Here is a 26,885-nt window from a genome sequence, read left to right on the forward strand (position 1 = left end):
GGATGTTAATGAAATTAAACACTGGATTTTCATTAGAGGGCCATAATTTTAAAGTTGAATTTTGATGTCATTTTCATGTTTCAAACTAAAGAGCAGGATATTCTCTTAAAAAGAAAAAAAACATTACAAAAGCGATACCCGTAATACCTGCAGTGGTTCTCAAATGTTTTCTGGCATCCCCCCTTCAGGAGAAATAAAGGTCAGTACGATAGCATCAGTGATCCCATGTTTGTTTATTTCACTTATATAAATCATATTCATTCAAATTAGTTTCTCTCCATATCTTTCCCCTGGTTGACCACCACCTGGTTGATTTTTCCAAATCAGATTTTTACTTTACTTTTTATTGTTTCAGTCTTTTCCCGAGTAAAACATAAATGAAACTGTTTAAGTCGTCCTAAAGACAAACATTTTCTGCTGGGGAAAATGAAGCTCAGTGGTTGGGTGTGGTTCCTCAGTAGGCCATTTTTTTTAAAAGTCTTAATTTACCCATAATTCTTGTACCACAGTCCGTCTTAAGACAGTCAAGACCTAACCTGCTTTGTGCAAGAGATGAATTTAAACTCAGTGTATCTGAAGTCTGACTGTTTGTTGTATCTAAGATACAGTCAAAGTCTGTCTTTGTAGAACCGGCCCCTGGAGTCAGTCGCACGAAAACACTCAAGTTTCCTACTTAAGTCTGACACTTTTTTAATTTCTCCTTAGCTGAGTGAGTTACTTAAGGGTTTCCATTTTTTTAGGAAAAAAGTTGAAGCATTTGCTGCATTAAAAGACATTTTACAACAGTAAAATTCTACTGTTTCCAGGGAGACTGTGGAGAGTGTGGAACACTTCCTGGGATGTGTAAGGTCTTTTGTGCAACAGTTTAACTGAAGTGATTTCCTCAAGAATAAGACTAGGATAAGGAGAAAACCTTAAATACTTAAATGAACATTTTAAGGAAACCTTAAGGAGAGGACATATGGGTGTTGTGTGCAACTGTTTTTATTTTAAAGGAAACCTCAAGTCAGACTTTGAGGAATATCTTGACTGAAGGTGTTTTGTTAAATTGGCTCCTGCACATAAAAGCAGTAGCCTGGATACATAATTTAGATTTCAGTTTGATGTACAGATGACATATTTCAGTAAAAACAACATTAAGGTGAGAGCTTAGCGCCACAGAGAGAGAAAAGACTGTCCAACTTGATGATTACCATTTCAAGGATGAACACGATCACACATATTTTGTTGTCATAATGCACTACACAGCACAAAATGCAATCTGTCTGTCACTAAGCAGTTCCTGTTTGTGTCACAGCTTTAAAGACACTTCCTGTTTACTGAGATCGGAGAGTGGCGGACAGGACGGTTTGAAGGACTGACGTAGAAGCTCTTGCTCTCTCTGTTCCACGGCCCCCCCCCCTCTCTCACAGGGAGCCATCTGACTGTGCGAAGCTTGTAATGCTCTCTGATTAATTGGCTGGGCTTTTCCAGCACTTTGCCCTGATAGCAGCAGAGGGAGCTCAGTAATGGCAGTATCATTTTCATGCTGCTTTAAGTGGGACTTTATTATTGGAAATAAAGTGGCTGGTACAGCTGTAAAGTGGCTGAGTGAGGGGAGTGGCATTCTGCTTTTATATTTCTGCGTAACATAGATCAGGGCCAGGGCACATTTCTTCCTCTGATGTTAATGGAAACTACATCTCCTGGAGCAACAGTGGGCACACACGGTGTAGCTACAGTAAATAATAATGTGAGAGTGCTCTGTAAGGGCTAATTGACCGCACTGAAAGACCTTTTAATAGGGGGAATGAGTGGATAACTTCACATATTTAAAACCATTACAATTGCTTTTGCAATCACATATCATTTATGATAAAACTGTTAGGTGAACACTGTACGGTCTCATCATTATCACTGACCCTATCCTAACAGACAGGGTCAATGATAAGATTTCCATTGAGGCTGTAGAGAAATGTAAGCATCAGTGTGATCAGTGTTAAACCACAGAAGAATAGAAATATAACGGTATGTGGAACGGCAGGTTTTTGCATACCGGCTTGGGAGGACTTGGAGACAGGGGCTGGTCTGAGGAAGCAGATCATGACAGTAGATGAAAGCGTTTCCATATCTAGGGGCTCCAATCTATTATATTGTCATAAAGCCACCTTGTTACTTGTCATTGTATTAATTAAATCGATTCATTAGTAAAATGAACAAGACTGTTTTTGTTCCCCAGACTCTGGTCCCAAGACACATATGATAACTTCACAGGCCTGACAGTTACCATCGCACAATGTTAAATAAATAATTATTGTAAATCTCAAATATTTATTTTCATCTTCATTAATTCACTTTAGACAATGACATATAATATAATATAATATAACATAACAGCTGATTAGATACACCCCCAGTAACTGAATTTAATTCCAACATGAAACCAGTAACGTGTTCAATTTCTCAGGTTTTTATGCCTGTAACAAACCAAAATGATGAAAATTGGTTCAGAATCAAATGAGTTACAATCGTAAGTGGAGTCTATATGTTCACTGGCAGATCTTGACTGCTCTATATTTGATCCCTATGTATCCCTATCCCTACAGAAAGGGAACTGCTGAAGGTCTTCAGGGTCAGGATCAGACAGGAGGGATGTAGGGATGTAGGCTGGAGACTAATAAACTGGAGGCTAGCTGTCTGGGATGTAGGCTGGAGGCTAACAGGCCGGAGGCTAGCTGTCTGGGATGCAGGCTGGAGGGACATTGGAGGACTGGCTGGTGACTGACCCATGCAAACAAGGGGGATGGCGGGAGCAGATTGTAACAGGTATGAGAATATTTTGGAATACCATCAGTTATCAAAAGGCTGTACTCAAACAGTGGTGAGGGATGCGGTCTGCACAAACATTCACAGACGGATGGCTGAAAGTAGGTGCAGTAATTTTTTTACTTCTCAGTGTTTACCTCATACTCTCACTGAAGGACAGTACAGAACTCTATTAATTGGTAGTATGAGTGGTTTTTTATCTTCCACACAGCAGAGTTGTTTACTGGTGACCCTGTTGGAGGTGTGCTGGTCACACACCACAGTGAGAGCCTGTCGCCTGCAGCCTGTTTCAGCTCCCTGTTTCCATTAGTCCTGTTCCTCCCTGCAGTATTTCAGACTGAATCAAATATCAGTTAGAGCAGAACATGGTCATATCTGGTTTATCAGACCTGAAGAATAACTCCACTAATAAAGTGACTGTGACAAACATGTTATTTATTTCCTATTATTTCCTATGATGTCTTTACAATAAAACCTCCCACTATTTTACTAGTGCAAAGTGTTTAGTGTGAAGCAGCAACAGCAGGACACATTTGGTTTACATTAGCAGGAACTTAACAAAGCTGAGATATAGCTGAAAGATCAGTACAGCAGTACACAGTGAAATAAAGCTGATATGTGGAGGCACATGAACACAGGAGAAATCACAAAGATTCAGGTAGAAGCTACAAAAGCACTGAGAGCTGAAAGTAGAGAGACCTGTAAGACCAGAGCTTTTTATCTCGTCTCCAGCACAGCCACGGGTTTAACCACAGTTAGTGTTAGCATCGCATCAGCTATCAGCTGCTGTGATACTGTAGGTAAATGCATATGGCTTGGCTTGGCTTTGCTTGGCACAGCTAAAACAGACTGACCTGGGGCCATGGAAACACCTCAGGTTTTGTTGCTAGGCGACATCTATAGTGGTCGTAGTAATTATGACAGGAGCGAAGGGAAAAGTGCGGTGACGCCGTATAAAGAGAGACACGAGTCCACGTCAGCAGGAGGTTGTGGTGGACGGATTAATATGACACAGTAGAGCGGTGTTTGATTTCCAAAGTAGCAGTTTATATTGTAACCATGGCAACCAAGATCTGGTACAAGTGCCGGGATGCAGGGATGATGTATGTTTGTAGGCCAACATGGATGTTATCATCTTCCTGGTTACCTCCACTGAGAGCCAATGGGATTTCTCCATTGTGTTTTGGATTATTAGAGAAAAATGAACAGGTTTAGTTCAGCAGGATCATTTTCACTAATGAACACCACTTTATGATGTTTGAAGCCTCAATACAATCAACAGAAGTAAAAAGCTAATGTTAGGCTAGAAACCAAGTACACCACGGTCACATGACTTCAACTTCACCACCACTAAACTTCAACTGGTAGTTTGATTTAGCTCTGACCTCTTATACAAAAGCCTTTTTCTCTGACAGAGTTAGTGACAGTTTGTATAAAGACAACAAGGCTGTAAAGGTGGACTGGAGAGTAAATCGGTTTTCATGTTCAACGTTACAACGTGACAACGTTCAACATCCCCGACAACCTCTGTAGTCTCATTTAGACACTTGTATTTACTGATGTATTTTATGTTATAGAATAAATTGTGAAAATGTCTTGAGGTCGCGTTAAACACAGACCTGATTTCAGTCATCGAACCAAAAACCCAGACTCCAGGATTAGGGAACAGGAAGTGTTAAAATGCAGGACTCATTTACTCAATTCCTTAAGTTTTTAACTGATAAAGTTTTGCACTAAAGATTTTCAACATCTCTCCTGAGTCCTTGAGGACACAGAGTTAGCAACCGAGATGTAAAAGCCTCAAGAAAATCAGGACTGAGGTATTTACTGACGTATTTTATGTTGTAGAATAAAATGTGAAAATGTCTTGAGTTTGCGTTAAACACAGACCTGATTTCAGTCATCGAACCAAAAAAACATTCAAAAAAGATGAGGGAACCAGAAATGCTGAAACATCTTTCCAGATTGTAGGTTCATTCTTGCAGCACTTTATAAAGGACATGGAGCAGGATATCAAAAATATGGTCAGGGTTTTCTCTCATCTATTGTGGCCACTATTATCAAAGATCATAGATAAAATGGGACTTATCAAAAAGACAAAGCTTATGGGTGCATAATAGGTTTTATTTCCTCAACCCAGCTCCAGACACCAATTGCACCAGTGCCACTGAACAGAGGGCAAGATCTTATTCAAGGCATATGAACATAACTTTTCCCAGGAATGGGCCACCCCTGTACTGGGACCACGCTGTCTATGGGGGCTCGAGGAACCTGCATGTGGCTGAGATATATTCTGTACTAAAAGGAAACTAGACAAGAAATCAAAATTATGCCCACTGAAGGTTGACAGTGCACCAAAAGATCCAGGGAGGTCGGTAGCAGCTGTTTCCCCTCAAACAGAAATAACACTTAAGATTGAGTCCAACAAATCAACACTAAAAATCACTGATTTGAATTCATGTCTGGGGGCTCTACCCAGCTTACAATGCCAGTTTCTAACCAAGTGTCCAAGTGATCATTAACCAAGTGTCCAGGAGGACGGGGACAGAATTGGGTTGGGTATCAAAAAAGACACTTTATCAAACGTGTCAGTTCCTATCCATTTCTGAATGAACAGAAAGATACACAGCAAAAATACAAACAATATCTGAAAGATGCTATGATCACTACAGAATTCTGTACAGGGTGTCTCAAATTTTTTCAAATAGTTTCCACAGTTTGTCTCTTTCATTTGATTCTGCACTGAAAACACTGGAGGAACCCAGTTTGCAATTGAATTTTTACATAAAGTCATGAATTTTGAGCAGCCCGCTCTGTATAATCTTCCCGTCTGAAATTACTGACAAACAAAAAATTCACAGATTCAACAACACCTAGCTGAGATAATGAAAAGTTACAAGCAATAAAACCACATCCGGCAGAACCAAAGTCTCCTATACCCAGCAGAACCCACGGGCTCGGACTTTAATTTCCAGTGAATGAGGAATCTCTTTGCCTCGCTCTCAGTACAATCAAACAGTAGCTTTCATTTCACGGCTGCAGATATAATAAAAATAACAACAGCCAATGCAGTCGTCTCCACACGGGTTTGATGACAGGCCACTTATATCTCTTTTATTAGGCCCACGCCCTCTGAGATAGGTCAGGCGGGAGCGCATCCTGCCATGTTTTTATTGTGCTGCAGCATTCAGTATGGGGTGTGCCTGCAGCACACCATCCACTGACACACATTACAAATGAATATGTTCTTATTCTACCTGTTTGATGAGCAATACACAAAATGCTGACGCTCAGCCAGTCACCTTGATCTGATGGATTCATTCTTCACGGAAACCACAGCAAGAAGGGAGCTGACCCAGCTGCAGATTAAAATAAGCTTTTATTAAAATGCGGAGAAAAAAATTCAATCTTTTTGCTTTTTTTAAAAAAGTTATTTTTTCGGGCATTTTTGCCTTTATTATAGCCGCATGAGAGAGACACAGGCACTAAGGCATTGTGACTCTTGCTAATAAAGGGCCATGTGATATTTGAATGTGTCATTGTTCAAAGGTTTGGTCACAAAACCTTTATCCCATGAGATCTAATGATTTCAGCACATGCAGTTTGTGTTAAAACCACAGTCTGAATCAAGTGCAGCAGTGTCTCCATGTTCTGTGTGTGTGTGTGTGTGTGTGTGTGTGTGTGTGTGTGTGTGTGGTGTGGAGCTGTACTGAGAGTGGAGGTGTTCCAAACCAACTCCTGATACCTGAATTTGTGTATCAGCTGATACTGAGTACTGATCCGATAGCAACAGAAACACATAATTCATAGCTTATAGATCGGGGATAGGACAGCATCTGCATCTGGACCCAGACTGTCATGGTCTAAAAGATAACATTAGGCTACTTACCAGAAATATTTTCTTCTGCGCCGCTTTATAGCAGCATCTCCCAGAGGCTGCACAGTGCAACTTCCTGTGCAAGCGACTGATTTAGAGTTTGGGTGTGAAACTTAAGTTTATCAATACATTATGTGCTGTTGAATTGGTGCATAGACTTGCCAACTTATTGATTCTGGATCCAGTATTTTAGGAAGGATCTGAGGCATTTCTGATAGTATGGTATCAGAATCAGAAGAACTCTAACTGAGAGGAGATGGGAGAGCTATGCTCTTATTTGGACAGTGCACAAGAGCTCAGGTAGATTCTCCAGCTTAGAAGAAAGCAGGAGTGGGGGCGTGGCCTCTTTGAGTGACAGGTGGGTGAGCGTATGCTTGACACAAAGTGGCTCCACACACGCTCCTCCTTTTTGACCCTTTTATGATTAGTCGGGAGTTAGGGGCAGGGTCAGACACAGCCAAGATGGCGACAGCGGAGCAGCTCACTCTGAGCTTTAGAAACCTGTCCATCTTTATATACAGTCTGTGGTTTAGACCTGCTTTTTATATTATTTGATTTGTATTCAAATGCTGTTTTGTACAACATGTATTTCACATTTAGCTGTATACACACCACGCTGTTTGGAGACAGAGTTGCACACCCACACACTTATCTAACTATATTTTTAATTTAGGAAGAGTGAGTGGGAAAAATTCAATTCAAATCCATAAATCTATTTTAGACATTAGCATCAGACCAAGACCAAGAGTTGAGATGAAAGCAGACTGTTTCACTGCCTTTCACTCTATGAAATCCATTGAGCTTAATGATCTAAGAATTCAATCAAGATTCAGCGACACGCCGTCCCCCCAGCAGATCTTTCTAAATGTTCTCTGCACTTTTTAAACATTAGACTTAATGGCCACAGTCTGATTTTTCCTTCTGTCCAAAACAGGAATTCTTATCATTTGTTCTGATTGGATCTCTTGCTTTGAACAGTGTTATCAGAAGAGTAAGCAAAGCAGGGAGCTGGGGGCAACAGTGAGAGCAAATGTTGAAAATGAATGTTTCTGTGTGCATTGACCGTGGGACATTAGACTGTTGTCTGTCAAAGAGTGAAACAACAGCTGCTGAAAATAAAGATAAATAGAGATAAGTAGAGATAAATACCTGTGAGTGTAAGAGCCTGTGCAGAAATAAAGGCACATCTGTAACGTTGAACAGTGAGCACTGCAGATGTTAAAGCTCCCCGGCAGAAGCAGGAAGATAAGGTGTCGGTCAGTGTGTGTGGAGATGTTTGGATGTCTTTCTAACACCTGACTGACTGTGTCTTAAAACTGCATTAAATTCAAAACCACAAAAACGCACGTTCTGGAAATCAAGAAAGTACAAGACGTGAAAGCAAACCTGCTGCTCCCTCCTCCTCCTCCTCTGTTACACTCTAATTGATAGACAGCCAGGAGCTCCCACCCCTTGACTTTGGCCTTCTCTGATTGCTTAAATGGAGAAGCTCTCTCCCCTCATTTCCTGTCACCTCTTCATGATTGAAATAAAAGTCAATATCAACCTCATTGTTTTGGCTTTCCGGCCACACATAGACCATTATGTTAAGTCTGACAGATCTGATCAACCTCCCATATAACAGCAGGTTCAGATCAGACACAGAGGAGTGTTTGATAGATATACACACAAACCCAGAGAAACAGCAAGGCAGGAGGCCATGCACCACGAAATACAGAAATGAGGACTGAAATGTAAGTTAATAATCATGATAGCTCAGTTAACACAATGTTTAGGTCATTTAAATGTGGTTAAAACTGTAACATTAACTTTATGTTGGTATTTGATAGTTGTGAATACATGCTGTATCTCTATTAAGTTAAACGGCTGCATTTAAGCTTATGTAGCTGTAGTCATCACATTATGCTGGCAGTGTGGGAATAACATAACATTATTATAAATACATTTGTGTGCTTTTGTAGGTTTTTTTTAGCCATCAACCTTCCAGGGAGTGACAGGCTGAAGCACTGATTGATGAGCATGAGGAGGAAGACCTGGACTCAGTCTAACACTTTCACATCTGTGCAGTGTGCATGTGGAGGAGGATCAGTTCTCCACAGACAATAAGAAGGTAGACAGATGCTGAGTCAGCGTTTCCAGTGTCATTAAGATTGATAAGTGCATAAGAAACGTAAGGAAATTACAAAACTCTAATATCTATTTTTTGATCCTTCATTCTCAATATACAATGGCAGCAACATTTAGTAAACATTTCTTTTATTGCTAATTAAAACATCCTTAGAAATAATCTTGTATTTAACTAAATATTCTGGCAAAACCTCCATCAATATGTTGTTGTATGTTTACGATACTGTGCATGTTGTTACTGTTAAAATTAATTCCAGATATGCTCCATAAAAACTCATAAACACCTTTACTGCACAGTGAAAACTCAAATTTACAACACTGTAATAAACATATGTATTAAATAATGTGCACCATTTACAATCAACTGTAACTAACAACAATTAAAAATAAAATACAGCTGTGGATGAAGGTAAAGGTGACCTTAACTGTCACAAGAGAAGTTTGCATAATGGAGGTAGATGAATCTCCAGAGCAACATATATGTTTTTTAACATTAGAAACATTAGACATGAGAAACCTCAATATAAAGATTAATACTTCATATATAGCTCACAGCACTCGGTGCAGCAGCCTGCAGGGTTAAGGAATAAAAGCTGCCTTTACATTTAAAGTGAGCACAGTGCAACAGTCTGTAGGTCAGCTGTAATGCAGGGTTGGAACAGCTGTTGCAGCAGTTCATCAGTAATGGAGGTAAGGTGCAAGAAGTCCAGGAGCCACTATTCATCATGAGACCTCCAGTGTGACACAGTTTATATGAAGCAGACTCACGCTTTGGAGGAAGAAGCTGATCTGAGGTCTGTTCATGTTCAGCAGAACCAATTAAGAACAACACGTTGAATATGTTTTACACGCTGTTAGCTAGCGTACACACCTCGGTAACTACAGTAACTTCAGCTACAATAACATCATAAGTTACTCTTCATATATATGGTATTTGCCAAATGCGGATGGGGCCCTACATTGATTGATGCCTATTTGTGCCTTTTAGTATTTTAGATGGTAGTGGTGACATTGAGGGTGTCTAACAGTGTAAGTGTTGTTAAGACTTTATTTATCAGGTGTAGCGAATGGTTCTAGGATTTTCCCCAAGTACAGGAAACAACATACTTGATTGACTCTGTATCTTCTTTGTTGACAGTGTATTATGTTTATGTGCATAATGGGGACTGTGTGCCACTGTTCCATTAGGTAGACATCTACATCCAAGTTTAAAATACAGGTCAGGTCATCATAAAGAGCGTTGCATGGTCAAACACCCCAGTATATTGCTGACTTCCTCCTCTCTTTTAAGCTCATCATTGTGATTAGTGGATTCCTGTAACATGTTGAAGATGGGGGGGGGGGGTCTGATTTAAAACATTTGTTTGATTGACAATTGTTGTTCCCTGCTTGTTCCACTTGAGCTCCACTGAGATTTTTATACAGCTAGTCTTCAAAAACTGCTGATATATCACAGGTGAAGTTTTATAGTCTTTCGTCTGCATGCAGTTTGAGCTCTGCGTGGTGTACGCATACGGCCCCACTGATACCAATATACAGTTCTAAGTGGAAAAGAAAACTGTCAAGAATTTAAAAACTAGGTGACCAAGTGAGAAACTGTGCAACTTTGTCAAACTGTCTCTTGCAGTGTCAGCTACAGGCAAGCTTTGATTTCCTATGCAGTAGATTTGAGAAGGCATTGTCTTTATAACCAACTACCTCCTGTGATTTTCTACTAAAACAGTTACGTAGTTTAAGAGAAGAGCATGACAGACATTTTATCACACACATCCCCCAGGACCATTAATCCTATTCAGCTGGGCCTACAGCTTGGAAACATTAGCATTTTAGCGATTTCTGTTGAATTGGTAATGTCCCCAGCTCATGTGTAGATATTTCTCAGGCATTTCAACTCACCTCAGCTGGGTTTTTAAGCATGATGAACTCTGTAAAAAGTCAATAACCATCTCTTCGTACCCATGGATTGTTTGTGAGAAAATGTGAATCAGGCATCAGTTACTTATTTTATTTTCAAAATCCTCCTAAAAAGTTTGGTATTGCCCAGGGCTCGAATTAACTGCTTGGTTCCCCCTAAAAGAGCTGCAAAATAGCAGTTCAGGGGTTTGAAACATCCTCCTTACCTATAATTGTTGTCTTATAATTTCCCATATTCGTGCCTGGAAGTATCTTCTGATATGATTTCAGACACCCCTAAAGTAGACCATACCATCTGCTGACTCACTCCATCAGTGGCTCCTTTCTAAAGTCTCTGCTCCTGTGTGTTGCACACACACTGTAGGTAGCAACTATCTAGCTAGTTAAATACGCTTTATTTTCTTACTTCAGAGCTTCTGAATCAGTTTGTGTCAAGCAAATATGAATGCTAATGTTAGCTAGTTTCTAATTTTACCCTAAAGTTTTACCCTTAAAGTTTAGCTAACTAATGTTAGTTAGTTTCTAACTTTAGCCTTATATTACAGTTAAGCTAACTAATGTTAGTTAGTTCCTTACTTTAGCCTTAAGTTACAGTTCAGCCAGAGACAATAAAGAAACCGAGACCAAAGATCCACTGTACAGAAGATACCACATTACAGGCAGCAATGGTATGAAATGGGATACAGTTCTGGTCTCCTAAGTGGGCATTGTCCCCCAACCCCTCCCTCAAGCCAAGACAACTGGCACAAAGTGTGACAGTGGCTAATATTAAAATCTATCCTTATCTAGACTTACCTCTCTGCATCCTTTGGGAAAGAAAAGACGGATATGTTGTTCTTGTTATTACAGCCTTTTGCTGCAAAGCTTGGACATTTTTAACACTAACTGACAAATGTGTGCCTTTCTTGCCGCTGTTTTATCTACTAGTGACATCTGACATCAACCCAGTACAAAGTTATATCAGTTTAATAGGATAATATTCTCAGTTTTCCTTCCAAATACTTAAATAATGGCGACATACAATGATACCAATTGTTAAGCAATGAAGCAAGTTTTATTTAAATTCTAAAGTTTAATCCATGGTTTCACACATAAATAAATCAATCCAAAAATAACTCTGGTCCGTCTAAACATCTGGTAATCGGTTGGCAAACCATGTCGGCAGTTGACATATCTCGCGAGAGTATGGTCCTGATACAGAGGCAGGTCTCGAAAAAAGTTAATTTTCTAATTTTTCTCAAAATGTAATTTTGATGTCAGAATGTTCTGAAAACATGTGGCTTGTGAAAAATGGGCCCAATAATAATTTCAGTGACTATGGAGCGAAATAATCCGTCATAATCTGTGATCTCGTTCACTTCGCCCATTGGAATGAATACACTCCCTAAAAAAGAGTTGACTCCTTGTGATTGTGTAATGACATTCTGGTACAGCTGTAACTACATCTTTTCTGTACCAGGGCCAAACCTATTTGGAAATGTCCTTATTTGACTTCTGAGTTGAGTCTCAAGATTTCCTGTGTGTGCGTTTGAGTATTTGGACATGTTTCCTCTCAGTCAAATAATACAATGTTTATCATAGATAAAGACGAGAAATAAATTCAATGAATCTCTTCCAGAACAATAAAAAAAACGCTATTCTCCACTTCTAACGTTTTGTAGTGCTCTGTGTGTTTGGAGCCCCAAATCAGTCTGGGCACAGTTCCAGCCTGTGTGCAAAAGCAAAGAAAAGGAGAGGGTTGCTTTGAGCTGTGTGTGATGAATGACTTCTGTGAGCTAAAATTTGTGGAGCACTTGTTTATAGCGGGAACATAATGTACCATAAATTCCACCTCCACTTTTCCAGCTCCCAGATAAAATTTTATCTAATTCACCAGTGCTTTCTCTGCTGATTAAAAGGAACTCTCAAGCAGACGTTGTACAATCGCTGCGGCTCTGCTCTCTCGTCCTCTCCTACGCTATCTTATCCTCATTTTTCTGACTCTACTACTTTCCCTCACCTGGTTGGTCAGTCATATCTTTCCTATTATTTCCCATCTGTCTTTTCCTCCCGCCTCCACTTCTATAGGCAAGGAGAGAGCCACAATGCTGCTCTGACAGTCTGAAATTGTGCTGCTTTTGTGTGTGATACTTTCACACAGGTAACTGCAGTTTTTTTGAGACAGCAACATGATTTCAGATTGGGTATACATATCTCCAACTTTCAGCCTTCTCGTCTTGTCCAAACATTTTTACCATTATGCAGGAGAAAAGACAGGGCTGGTGTTTATGCATGAGAAAATACCTGCATTGATGCTGACAGTCAAACACATTGTTGGTTACAAGGGGCCACTAAACGACTCTGCTGTTCAGCCGGCATCCTATTCACTGTCCAATTACTGTCTAAAAGAACAGGGTCATGGTAGGACAGCTTTAGTGTTCAAGGTAAAAGGAGACGACGTTAGGAATACAAGATGCAAGTAAAGGAGTGTGCAAAAAACACAGCATCTTACTAAGGCCCACTTAAGTCTAACCAGTTCAAAAAATCAGCCCCTTTTGTACTGAGAAATCAGGCCCAAGTCCCTGTTATATCTTGTTTCAACCCAGCTTGCAGTTGGGGAAGAGGGAAGCAACATAACCAGTTGGAATTGGTTAATTAACATTCATTAGATAGTAAGGAGGGTATAGGTAAAGAATGTAAGGGAATAACTAAAAGAGGGGAAAAGGGCAAGTGGACAAAAGCCGCGTTTCCACCTCAGGAACCAGGGTTTAATTTAGTTCTGGGATATTTGATCGACCCCCACAAAGGTACCTGGTCATGGGGTAGTACTTTCCAAAGGTTCAGGAACTTTGGGGGGTGTGGTCTGCAGTGGTGAACATTCCTGACTGGTCGAGTACTTGCTGCATTTTATTTCCCCCGCGTTGTTTAAAAGTCCACAAGGAGGGAGGGAGTGAGCGAACACATTGTCCACAGCACGAAACAGTTCCAGGAGAAGGTAAAAAAACTGAAACAGGACTTCAGAAAAATAAAGGACCACAACAACCGGAGTGGCTATAGTTGCCACCTGTATAATAAAATATTGAAAATAAAAAGGTGCGTCCTGTATTGAATATATACGGGACACAATGTGCCGTATTTTCATTCATGTTATGTCCTGTGGATAATGTAATGTCAAATAATAACTTCAGGCCGCGGTTGAAACGCAGACAACAATGGGCCACAGGAACCTTTTAGGTCCAGGTACTTTTTGGTCGAACATAAACGGCTAAAAGCTGCTGTACAACCAGACAGCTGTGTTTTAATTAAACAGTTTTTCCTGGTCTGCACCAGCTGAGGCGACCTGCCAACAGATGAACAACACCGACAACCATCATTAATAGGTTTGCTATTGCTTTTGTCACACTGAGCTCAGCTGACTCAGACACACTGTGTGCACCATGTGGATGTGCTCATGAAAACCAGTTTGTGTTCAGGAAAAAAACAAAAAAACACCTGTGTTTCATTTTGTTCTCAGTGCATTTTATTATTGTTGGAATTAGCTGAACAAAATTACACACCGACCATCATGGACTTGACATTTCTCTGAAATATTCAAATGTTCTCTTCTACTTTACATCATTTAACCTTAAGTCAGTTAGTTAGTCACAAATAAAATTAAATATGAATGCCAATTTAGCAATTCCTCCTGTTCTTTGTAAAACATTGACCACAATCTAATTCATGAAACACATGGATGCTGAGAGACTGAGAAATGGAAATTCACTCAAAGCTTTTGTTCTCGTGCACTGATGAGAAAATGATAAATATGGTCATGGTCGTGTGCGGTGAGAAGGAAAAGTTTCACCTTTCAAAGATGCTGAAGATCAGGGAGATCAGACTGAAACCAGATTGAAAGAGAAGGGCTTTGTGTTGAAACACAACAACACAAATTGTCTTTGTCATGTATTGTTGCGTAGGACTGTTTGAATTGCTGCTAGAAGATGTGCAGAAGTGGAGAGAGAGACTGAGAACAGGAGAGGTGAGACGCCGACCTGCAGAAGTAGTGGTTATAAACTCAGTCTGGTTTCTCTGGTTTGATCTCTTAATCCCTCACACTCTCTGTTGTTTTGCTGCATTGGCTTTTTTTTTTTACACAAAAGTGATATTAAAGAAAATACAAAAAAATAAGACACTGTTCACCCCATGTGACTGTCTCAAAGCTGGTATTTGTACCTGTACCTGCACACTGGATTCACATCTCCCTCTCTCTCTCTCATTATCCTTAGTGCTGGGAAGTTCAAGTGTTTTTCCCCCTCCGTATTTACCAGTTGCAGACTAAATGCATAGAGAATTTGAGTTTTTGCAGGTGTTGCCACAAGAGAGCAGGGAACACATTTGCCGGTAACCAGTGGAACTGAAATAATGAGTATCCCAAAATATAAACAAACTTATGAAATCAAGTGTTTTTACTGAACTAAATTGTGTTGCGTGAGCATCTTCACAATAAACAAAACTCTACCAGCTGGTGTATACAGTATGTTTTATCGTGCCAGTAGCAGAAATAAAAAATAACCTGGAGAAGAGAGAAGTGTTTTTTTAACAGGCTAAAGTGAAGCTAAACTTTAGCAGGAAGTCTTTCCAAAGTTCACAGTCTGCAGGAATAATGTCCAGAGGCTAACGAGCTAACAAGCAAACAAGCACCGAGTCTACCGTCTGACTGTGGAATATCTTCTGTACTGTTTGGTGTACAGGCTTCAGTTTGACATGAACAGGAAGTGTTGAGGGCAGCGAGTCTGTACGACACCCATTTGTAGAGATTTGTATACTGAGCAGTAGAGAAGAAACGGTTAACAGTAAATTATGACAAAAAATGCCAGACGGTAAGTGTCACAATTCAATTTTGAATTATCACTATAACTGTGGTCAATTAACTCACGTTAGGTTCTGTACGGCATCAACCAGCAGTCTCCCAGACACATGTGCAGCAAACAACGTGGGTTTGTTTAGTGTCAGTTATAACGTGGTGGAAGGCCGTGACAGCACTGCTCCAGAGATTTTTCACCTTCTAAAACCTTTTTACGCCAAAGTTAGCAGGTATAAGCAAGTTTTTCAAAAGCAAGTAAAACTCCCCCAAAAAAAGTAGATTGACTCCTTTTTTCACGAGTTGACCTTTCTGTTCAGAGCGATGTCATCACATGTACTTACAGAGCTCACACACACACAAAAGGAGAAACAGTGTTTTTGAAACTTATCTCAGGGCTACAGCTTCACTCTTTCATCCCTGGATACAGTGTAGCCGAGGTGTTTCTGGTTTCTGGACAGGTGACAGGTGTGTTCACAGTGTCTGTCTCTGAAAGACGTAACATCAGGAAAATAATAATAATAATAATAATAATAATTATCATATTCCCTTGTTCACAGAGTGGGAATGCAGCAGACAAACCCAGTACTGCTACTGGTCCCTGGTCCTCATCTGTGACATGTTATTACTTTAATGTTTAAATGAAACATTCACTTGGATAAATGATTTCAGGTTGTGTGTTTTTACTTTTAAGTGGATAATATTGCTAACCGTGATTTATATAATCGTTATATTTTTATACCATGTCATGAACATGAACAGTCTAAGCAGTGAGTGAACACAGTTACAGTAACATGTACCTGTCCTGATTAAAGCAAATTTAACTTTGTCACACAGAGCTCCAAGTTGGCTTTCAACAGTATTTAGGGTTATAATTCTTTCATTTATGTCTGGCAGTTAGTTTCCAGCTAGCAAAACTGTATCGGTCCACTCCTTCATCCATTTGTTATAATAGTTCATCTCTGTGGGAGCTATTCTGACAGATATTGCAATATTCTTGATGGTAGGTGGGAATAATCATTTTGGCATCAGAAATTTCATTTAAACTGAAAAAACTAATAAAATCGTGATGATGTGACATTTGTTGGTGTCTATACAAAAACACATGATCTTCTTACGTCCGTTACGGCTGTGTTCAGTAACCCTACACTCATTCAGCTACAATGGGGGGCATTCCACACCACATCCACAACAACAAATACACAACACAACAAATGGACCAGGTGATTAAAGTCAGTAGAAACCCTGAATAAAGTCTGAGCTGAGCTGAACGTTTCCTCAGCTTGTTTCTCTGATTACTTCAGATCCAGGCGTCCGATGATTAAATGCCTTCATGTGGTTCAAATATAGAGTTGAAAACCACCAAGCTGTAAAAAGTATATTGTAAAAATGAGGCTTAAAACTGGAAGATCAATTTTGATGTGTCTTGTTTAAATCATAGATTTCTCTAGGTTTAAACATGTGTAACATACTGTCAAGCCTTTTAATGTGGAAAGGTTACAGATTATATATATTAAGTTAATGTAAAACTCTTTCTCTGATCCAGTGATGACTGTAGGTTTGGATTTAAGGATGTGTTGCCATGACAGAAACTCTAGATTAATTTTAAACCAGGTTTAAAGAACAAAACTAGAATCACCTCCTTGTGGTTGTCTGCCTCCACTGTCTGTTTTGTGAGGTCACCAAGTCGTTGACCTTTGACCACCAAACTCTAGTCATTTCATCTTTGAGTCGTAGTGAATGTTTGTGCCAAATTTGAACAAGTTCTGCTGTGTCCATGAGAATGAGACTGACGGACAGATGGACAACCTGAAAACCACATGGCTCCCACTCTGACTGTCGCCGGTGCGGAGAATTAAAAAAATCCACATATGAAGAATGCCTACACACACACATCAGACTGTAGTATTACCTGAGTTTACCTGAGTTCTTAGAGATGAAACACAAGATACATCAAAGACGCCTGTTCATCCTCTCACTGACGAGATGTGATACATGAGGAACAATAACTGAGACAAACAGGAAGAGAGGGTGAGGAGAGCAGGGCTCTGTACCCAGGAACACACACATACACACACCCACACTCGCACAAACACACACACACACACACACACTCAGACATCCCAGACTGACTGAGAGCAAGTAAACGCAGACCTTCCTCTTGTCTCTGCGGCCCCTCTGTCTTTGTTGTAGTGATTAGACGACTAACCTGAGGGCGAGAATTTCCTCCTCTCTCCTCTGTTCTGGGCAACAGCTTCAGAATAATAATGGCTGCATTAAGACAGAGGGATGCTGGGAGATGAAGCAAGATCTGCTGCGAAGCTTCGCCCAGCTTAACAGTCTCTAATCACTCCCGGGATTGTCTTTCAGCTCTGCTCATAGAGACCGGGGGACTGAACAGGCAGAGATATTAAAAGAATAAAATATGGAGAGACTGTGGAGAACGTGTCAGAGCGGGAAAGCTTCCGCCTCCACTGATCTGCCTCTGAAAACACATCGGGGAAAGAGATAAATCACAAATATTGATTTTTTTTTTGCATCGCACAATTAATTCATATGAAGATAAATATTTCCTATTGACGCATGTTGAACAGTTCTAAATTGCTTGGAAGGTTGAGCCAAAGTTAACTGTCAGGATCGGTTTCTGAAATTGCCTTTTCAGCCAAACCACTTTATGGAATCGATGGCCTGAATAAGAAGCGATTAATTGACCTTGCAGTTCTCTGTGAAGCTGCACTATCACTTCTCCACACGGCAGCAGTGCTGGTGAAGAGCAACCTCCCGAGTCATGTACATGCTGCCGTTTTCATTTTACAACATATTTCTGTCAGCTGGAAAGCTTTTCTGATTTCTACAAATATTTTGAGAGAGTTCTGGATTTAAAAGAAATGTTTTGGTTTTTTCATTCTGAGAGATAATAGTGACTGACACTCTTCTGCTGCTCTTTTATATTGAAGAAATGCCACCATGTCTGGCTCTGATGTGTAAGTGGACTGAAAACTCAACTGTTGTCCTGTTTTGTATGGGACCAATATAACTTGGGATTTTGCTTCCTCTCTGAATCATAATTTGGTCAGTCACACGGTGGAAGCACAGGTGGACATGTAAACCTAACTATGTAAATTTAATCATATAATAATCTCTATTGAAAGCATTTGTGAAAGTTATAAATGCAAAACAATGTGTTTTTAAGTTTCTAATGATTTCTTCACCCCCCCACACCCTCCCCCCCGCCTCACACTGGTTTGGTCCACTGCCATATGGATGAGGTAGCATTTAGCCTCAGGTCTTTCCACCTGCCAGTTGGCAGAACATTATGTTGTTATGTTACTGTGTACTTTGTGTCGGGTCCTTGTGCCTCCTGCTTTACCTGTGTTTTGGACTTTGGGTGAGGGGTTAAGGTTAAAACACGTCCTTTAAAAAAATAAAACTATATTTTCAGCCATAAAATCTTCAGTCAGAACTCATCAGCATTGAGTTGAGTGTCAAAACGTCTGAGATACAGGCGAACACAGTCGGGGTTTGTTTCTTTTTGTCTTTATATTACAGGATCACACTATTTGTTATGTCTGCATGAGATTTTTGTGCCATCTGCCTGAGGAACTTGTACTGTTCAATGTTTATGTGCACAAATGCCATGTGGGAGTGTGCAGCGTGTCTCATGTCCCGCTCGCCGCTATCTTCACATGCCAGGTCTAATTTTTCTGGACTGACTCACATCTCTGAAACGGGAGAATCACTTATATGTACTTATCTATGTATATTGTAAATGCCTGTATGTAGTAACAGTTGACTTAAAATACATTTTTAATGCTCCATTTCATTTGTTACTGACTTTGTCCATGTATGTGTGTGTGTTAAAACACTGAGGCTCTGTTCACACCTGGCATTAAAATGAGTCTCCACATGCATATCAAGTAATCACTTGTGATTGGGTCTCACTTCCCCGCTCTATATGCAAATAAACACACACATCATTTCTGTTTGCAAAGACCAAACGCATTATTGTTTTTAGGCAGTTCCACTTTGACAGACAGGTCTGTTGTCAGAAAGAGAGAGAGAGAGAGAGAGAGAGAGAGAGGGAAAGGAAAAATAAGATTTTACTCATTTGAAACAGTAAAAATACGTGGCGGTCAGTGTTGATATTGTGTTGATATTGTGGCCACAAGTAAATGAATGTGTAGGAAACACTGTGTAAAAATATTATTGGTTCATTATGAAACTGTGTCAGAGGACGTCAGTAGAGTATGCAGTCCTTCAATGTGGTCCAGACCACCTCTGAATGTGGTCTGAGTGATCAGATCTCAAATGCATCATGGGTAATCGGATCACCATGTTGATGCCAGGTGGGAACAGGGCCGGAGGCAGCCAGCAGTGGACTGTTAGGAACTTGTTTTACATTGATAAAAAAAAGTAAAAAGAAAAACATGTAAGTCTGTCTGAAGAGCTGAGAAAAAATAATCCTAATGACACCAGGAAGCTTGTCAGAGGTTATTTGGCTGGATGATGTTTCAGAGCTTTGCTTTCTGCTCAGCTTTCATCTACTTTGTTGTTGTAGTTGCGGACTATGAAAAGCTCTTTCTCTCTCACTGCAATAATAAAATATCATCAAATCTGTAAGGTGAACGGTGTAAATCACTGTGAGGAAGACACCTGCTGGTTGGACATGCAGCCTCCTGTCACTTTCTAAACAGGAATATAATGCACAACTTAAAGTGGGAGCAAATATAAACAGCAACACCTGTAGCTAATGCTTCACTTAGCAGCCTAGCATACATTTAGTTAAGTATTTGCTATAGGCAAACATAAATCCAACATAAATCTCACACACACACACACTTATACACGGACATACGTCTGCCTGATAACTGGGAATAAATGTTCAAAGCAACATATTTACCCATAGCTTTGTTATATCCAGTACCATAAACATGAGAACGTATTTAACACATAAATTTACATGAATTACTTCAGTCATTGACCTACAACTTCCTAGGATTGTGGGTAATATCTCATCTATATAATAATATATATCTAATATAGTTTAGCAGTGATTACATCAGCTGACTGCATCACCTGAAAAACACAGAGTAAAACGGACTGAAACTGTATCTGTAGCTTGTACCAGTAGCTACAGAACATTAAAGCCTTTTATACAGACTGAAGGTGCAACAGGAAGCTCCACCTACTGTCCGATCCTGTTCATCACATTTCTCAGCTGTCCTCAGGAAGACGCTGCAGAGCTGCAACTTCAGCGTTTATACAACGTCCTTTAGACCAGATGTAATAACTTTTTTGAATCATTCACACTGAGCCATGTCTGTTGCTGTTTGTACTGTGCATGTTGTGCTAATTTATTGTTGTATTTATTGTTTGCGAGTCACTATGATGTGATTTAACCAGCCTTTATCCCCTTATGATTAATTATCTTAATAATTATGTTATTATTATTATAACATTTTGACTATAACATTACAAAATTAGATAAATATTATTTTTGTGCAGGTTTTACCATTTTACAGAAGTGTAATGCATTAAGTTAAGAAAAAAATTCTGTGGTTTTTCTGATTTTTTTTAATAATTAATTAACAAAATAATTATTTCAGAATTTAGAGAAAAGTTTTCTTAAAATAAAGTATCCTGTTTTTCTGAATCAACAAGATCATGTCACATAATTCTGGGATAATGATCTCGTTAACTCAGAAAAACAGCAAAAAAAATGTTCTGCAGTGAAAGCGTTATGCCTCCATACTATTTAATGTATTGTTCTTGTACAGTGTGACGTAAACTGTTTCTGATAGTGTGTCTCCGTCAAAAGTCCTGCGCTGATTTTTTATTCCCACCTCCCTGCAGGTCTGTACCATGAGGTGTGTTTGTGCTTGTGTACTGGTAAAATGAAGATTTAATTACCAAAAGCTTTAGCAGAAACCTGGTGAGCTTTACTAACTTTATGCCGCCGCTCTGCTCTCCCCCTGCTGTCACTGGTTACAGTACATTAAGGTCAATAAATAGAAACCAAACCAAAATACTTCAGAGATGAGGATGATCATTCCTCTGCACAGTCTCAACAAACAGAGATGCATTTCTGCCTCTCTCCTCCTCCTCCTCCTCCTCCTCCACTCCTGCCCTGGCTCATACTATGTAAGCCCCGCCCTCTTTAGACTGACAACCGAACAAAAAAAGACAGAACAACATGGGACTGTGATAGACTATATGCTTTAGTACATATAATTCAAATCACTGTATATTTACTTACAATAGTGTATAGTTACAATAATGACAAACATTTTCCAAAACATTAGTGTCGCATTTTCTACAATGCTTTTATCTCCAGTGGCATAATAAATAATTGACTTTGCTGTGATCTCATTTAAGTTTAGTTGACTTTACTTCACAAAAGACACGTCTCAGTGACCTTACAGCTAAACAGTGTGTAAGTAAACCAGTGTGTGTGTGTGTGTGTGTGTGTGTATGTGCTCGGCATGCTCACATGCACACCTGTATACCTCAGAGTGTTTGAGTGCAGACCATGGCTTAGCGGTTGCTCCTGCAGGCAGCATGGCATCGGTTTGATATTCAGCACCACGCCAACATAATGAGACCTGTGAGAGGGCGGCGGGCCGACACCGACAGATGGCCACATCCACTGGACTTAGAGTTCTACTGTAATGGCCCCATGGTAAGAGCACTAAAGCATTTGGAAAAGACTGCAGACCGACTGCTTTGCATGAGCAGCAGAGTTGTTGAGGAGTGTGGGAGGCTGCAGAGCAGTGGGAGGGATCCATTAGACAGAGCTGCTGAGGTCAGTGTCTGTCTGTCTGCTGCTCTGTCTGCTTCTATTATCATTCAAATACTTGACAAGATAAACAGCAACTTTCAACTGTACAAAACTGATAACTGTTTTGGTGCAGACACAATTTCGCTGTTAAACTTTTTGCACTTGCATCGGTTCATTTATGTTTAACTCTGTCCAAACACACGCCACTTTAAGCTTCAGTTTCTGACTTTTTAGGGGAAATTTGTTCCAAAACATCTGAACATGGAGAGATGCTTCCGTGACCTCGAGTCACTGATCAGCCTCGCAGCGGTGCAGAGATACAAGTGAGCTTCAGTCCTGTAACTGATCACAGCCAAAGTCGGGGGTGGGAGCTCACAGCTGTCGGTCAATACGTGCACACTGAGGCCTGTTAGCTGCTGGACGCTGACTCACACACTTTTTCAACTAGATCTTGGAATGACCAGCAGTGAACTATCAGAGGATCTCAGACTGGATCACAGAGGGATAAAAACTCAGAAATATAGGGAGGGGTCAACCCAAACCTGCTCTTAAAACTCATTAAAAGTAAAATTTATAATCAATCCTAAGATAAACAGGCAGCTGATGTAGAGATGCTGAGACTGGGGTGATGTGAACACCTTGTTTGGACCGGGTCAGTATCCGAGCTGAAGCATCTAAACTAACTGTAGGTGGTGGATTGATCTGATTGAGACAAGTGTAGAGGGAGTTGCAGTAGTTAATGCAGGAGGAAATAAAAGTGTGGATGAGTTTCTCTAGATCTGAGGCAGAAATAAAAGACGACCTTGGCTATGTTTCTCAAGTGATAAAATCATGACTGAACAACTTTCTTCACCTGGGGCATAAAACACATTTCATGATCAAAAATGACCCAGAGATTTTTGGCTGAAGCTTTAATGTAGCTTGTCAATTGACCCAAGTTTTCTATGATTTGGATTCTTATTGCACTGGGACTGAGTACAATGACCTCGGATTTTGTCTGTTTTAATTTAAAAAAAAATTCTGACATCCAGTGTTTAATTTCAGAGAGACAGTTGTGGAGGGTTGTTATGTAGGACTGGTCACCGGGTCTGATTGGTAGGTAAAGTTGTGTGTCATCGGCGTAGCAGTGAAAATGAACACTGAATTTTCAGATGATGTCACTGAGAGGAGGCATTAAAATGGAAATGATAAATGATAGGATCTTTCAAATACCTGGTTTCCTGGGGAAAAATGTACCTAACATTTAATTTCTGGTTATTAACAGAGGTGGGTCAAGCCTCTCTGAAACCCAAGGAGATTATGATCAATATGATGGATAGTACATTATTGTTATATCACAGTCTCTATAATGGACGACACTACAGTAAAAAGAGCAACGGTAGCAAAAACGCAACAGCAACTGTACACATACTCTGAATTTATAATGTTTCACATATAATATCAGTATAAATATAGTGTAGGGCCTACTGTAAAACTAGGTTATGATTTTGTCATGATTGCTTTGAGGCAAGCATTACCTGCACACAGTGGTTCTGTTCACTGCATATTGTGATTGATTTAGACGTGACAGTGTAGAGTAATGTAGAAATGGTCTGCTGTAGCACCCCTGGGCGTCACAAGTCATGGCAGAGAGTCTCTTACGGGTGCAATTCCTTTATTTGTCTGTATGTCTTCTAGCATGTGAAAACTATATAGAAAATAAACACAAATGTGAGCAGTTCACATAAAATAATGAACAAATCCTTAATTTTCACGGTGTAATACTGCACATACACTCAAACATACACCACATTATCTCACATTAACTTACAATAACCAAAAAGCTCATTCACCCCGAGATGAATACTTCAAGGGTGCTCAACTTAGCACGTGTAACTTTCCTCTCAGCATAAAATAACATTTGTAGTTTCATAACTTATTTACCGCTCTGCTTTACCATGGATGCAAACTTCTTGGATTTGGCTAGCATCGTCCAAACAGTTAGCACTGCTACACTGCACTGCTGAGCATATACAAACATATACACAGAACAGTGTCCAGAAGCGCTGTCGCTATATTGTACTCAAATCATACTATATAACTGACTGATGTTAAGCTTCATTACATACCATTTTCTCATAAATATTATGGGCCAGCCCTTCCGGACTCACGGCTTCAGACCAATGAATCTGAGTTTGAAAAAATAATCGATTGCATCCCTTTTCTTAGTGAACATTAAAACAGGGTCCCACAGACCCCAACACCACACAAAGGCTAAACACAGTTTAAGTTGCAGATTGTTTGCTGTGGTTGATCAAATGATTTTTTTATGGATTCTTATGGATTTGCCATGTTGTCGTATTTGTCCTAACACACAGTCTATTAATAGTTGGTAAATGAAAATGCAATTACTGACTAAAGTCCATTCTACAGTCTTTTCATTCTACAGGTTCTGCAGTCAGTCAGTCAGTCAGTCAGTCAGTCAATGTAAATGTGGAACAATTCAATGTGTTGCCATAAAAAAAAATACTTCAGTATTTTAAAATGAAGTACTGCAGTACTTAATATCTGACTGAACAACTTTCACTTGAATTGGAGGAATGTCTGACCAGGAGGATTTAGGTGTTTTGTACTTTGTCCACCTCTGTCCATGTGTCTGACTTCTATTGGAAGATGAACCATTCTTCATAAAAATATTCCCTCATGTGGTGTTTGATGATGATGGTGGTGGAGAGAGCTGTGTGACATTGAACTGGTTGAGATCCAGTGACTGTGAAGTTCACAGCATGTGAGTCTTCATCCTCATCCACAATCAGCGACTCCCTGCTCTGTGGATGGAGACACTGTCGTCCTGTTTCTCCTCATTTTTCAGGTTTTTCACACGCACACACACACGCGCGCGCACACACACACATACCTGCTCCATAATTTGTGACTCATGATTTCAGTCTTATTGAGAGCAGACCTACAGCCTATTAGAGAGCCATTAGTCTGGCAGAGTGCAATACAAATGGCTGTTTTTCCACAGTGACATGACTTGGTAAGAAATCATCCTTTTGAATCAGAAATATTAGACATGCAGACGTTTTATTGTGACAGCTTGATTTTTAACCTTCAGCAGAGAATTTGTTTGATTACAGGTTGAGAGAAATGCACTCAGGCAGCAGATGTGCCGCGCTGAGGGCTAATCTGTGTATGAAATGTGCCATCTCAAAGCCAGCATTTATCTTAATTCACAAAATCATGTGGGGACACATGCCACAGCAGCAGCAGCAGCAGCATCCAAACACACAACAACAGTGTGCCTGAAGAACACAAGACCGCTGATCCAAATGGAGCCGGGGTAAAGGTCTCAGTCACACAGGGGGATGTAAACAGCGTGTACGCTGAACGTTACTGTGCCGGAAAAACCCATGTGATGCGAGAGGGACGAATGAGGCAGACTGCTGAGCTTCACACAGAGGGGAGGGGGTGGGGGATTAGCTGGGGAGTGAGTACTGAGGGTGGTATATACTGTAGGTATGTGTGGTTGTGTGTGTGTGTACTGTACATAAAGTTGAATTATAATTACAGGAGTGGGAGGCTGTGCACAAAAGAAATTATGCGTGCATGTGTTTATCTCATTCATAACAGTGACAGTGAGCTGTGTGACAATCTTCACTCTACAGCTCTTAAATCCTCCTGAACACTCGACCACAGCAGCACATATTACTGACGATTATACAGGACGGATCCTGCTTACATCAGACTGCAGCTCACTTTACAGACATGTGAGGAGCTCTGTCACTGCAGGCGATCACATCAAGGTTAGAGAACTTCCCCCGATGTCTCCGGCTGCAGCTCCAAAGTAAATATTTTTTGCCGTCTGTCCAGAGGACTGCATTATTGCTCCTCTGTAGCGTGGATGCTGTGTGGGTTTCCCGGCGCTCGCCTGCAGCTAAGTCATCTCTGAAGTGTGAAAGCCCGTCTTTGAAAGCACAGGAATGGAATTTTCTTTGGAGTTTTCCAAAGACTGACACAGACTACAGGATTATGATTGCTACAGGGTTGTTTTGCTACACTTGGACATAATGAAACAAGCTAAGCAGCTGGAGGTGAGGCAGAACACAACGGCAAACCCAGCCAACTCCTCACTTGAAAACAGTCTGTGTTTCATCCCAAAAAGGTTCGTTTTGTCTTCACAGAACTTATTTATGCTTTTTTTCCTATCGATAGACAAATGCGTTTAAGCTGTTTTTTTTACCTTGACATGTTTCTTGACTGCTATCTTCCTGCAGTCTTCCTCAGAAGAGTCACATGGTGTTGCTGTGACGTGTCGTATCAGCTGTTGTTTATACAGGCGTGGTCATCCTGTCACGCCAAAAGTAAAAGCAGAACAGGAGAACATAAAATCAGCCATATCAGACCACTGCAAAAGGGAAAATCACATCATGAACTGGAAAAAAGGCCAAGGTCATTCGAGCAGAGAGGAACAAGCACCACCGTTGCATTAGGGAGGCCATTGAGATCTGAAAACGGGCCCAAAGGACAGTGAACCGGGATGAGGGGTACATGCTGTCCCACACCTGGGATGCTGTTCTGAAGCA

The sequence above is a fragment of the Seriola lalandi genome, unplaced genomic scaffold (genome assembly GCF_002814215.2).
Source record: "Seriola lalandi dorsalis isolate HSWRI2012SDOR001 ecotype SW California unplaced genomic scaffold, Sedor1 jcf7180002054588, whole genome shotgun sequence".
In the NCBI taxonomy this organism is placed as follows: Eukaryota; Metazoa; Chordata; class Actinopteri; order Carangiformes; family Carangidae; genus Seriola; species Seriola lalandi.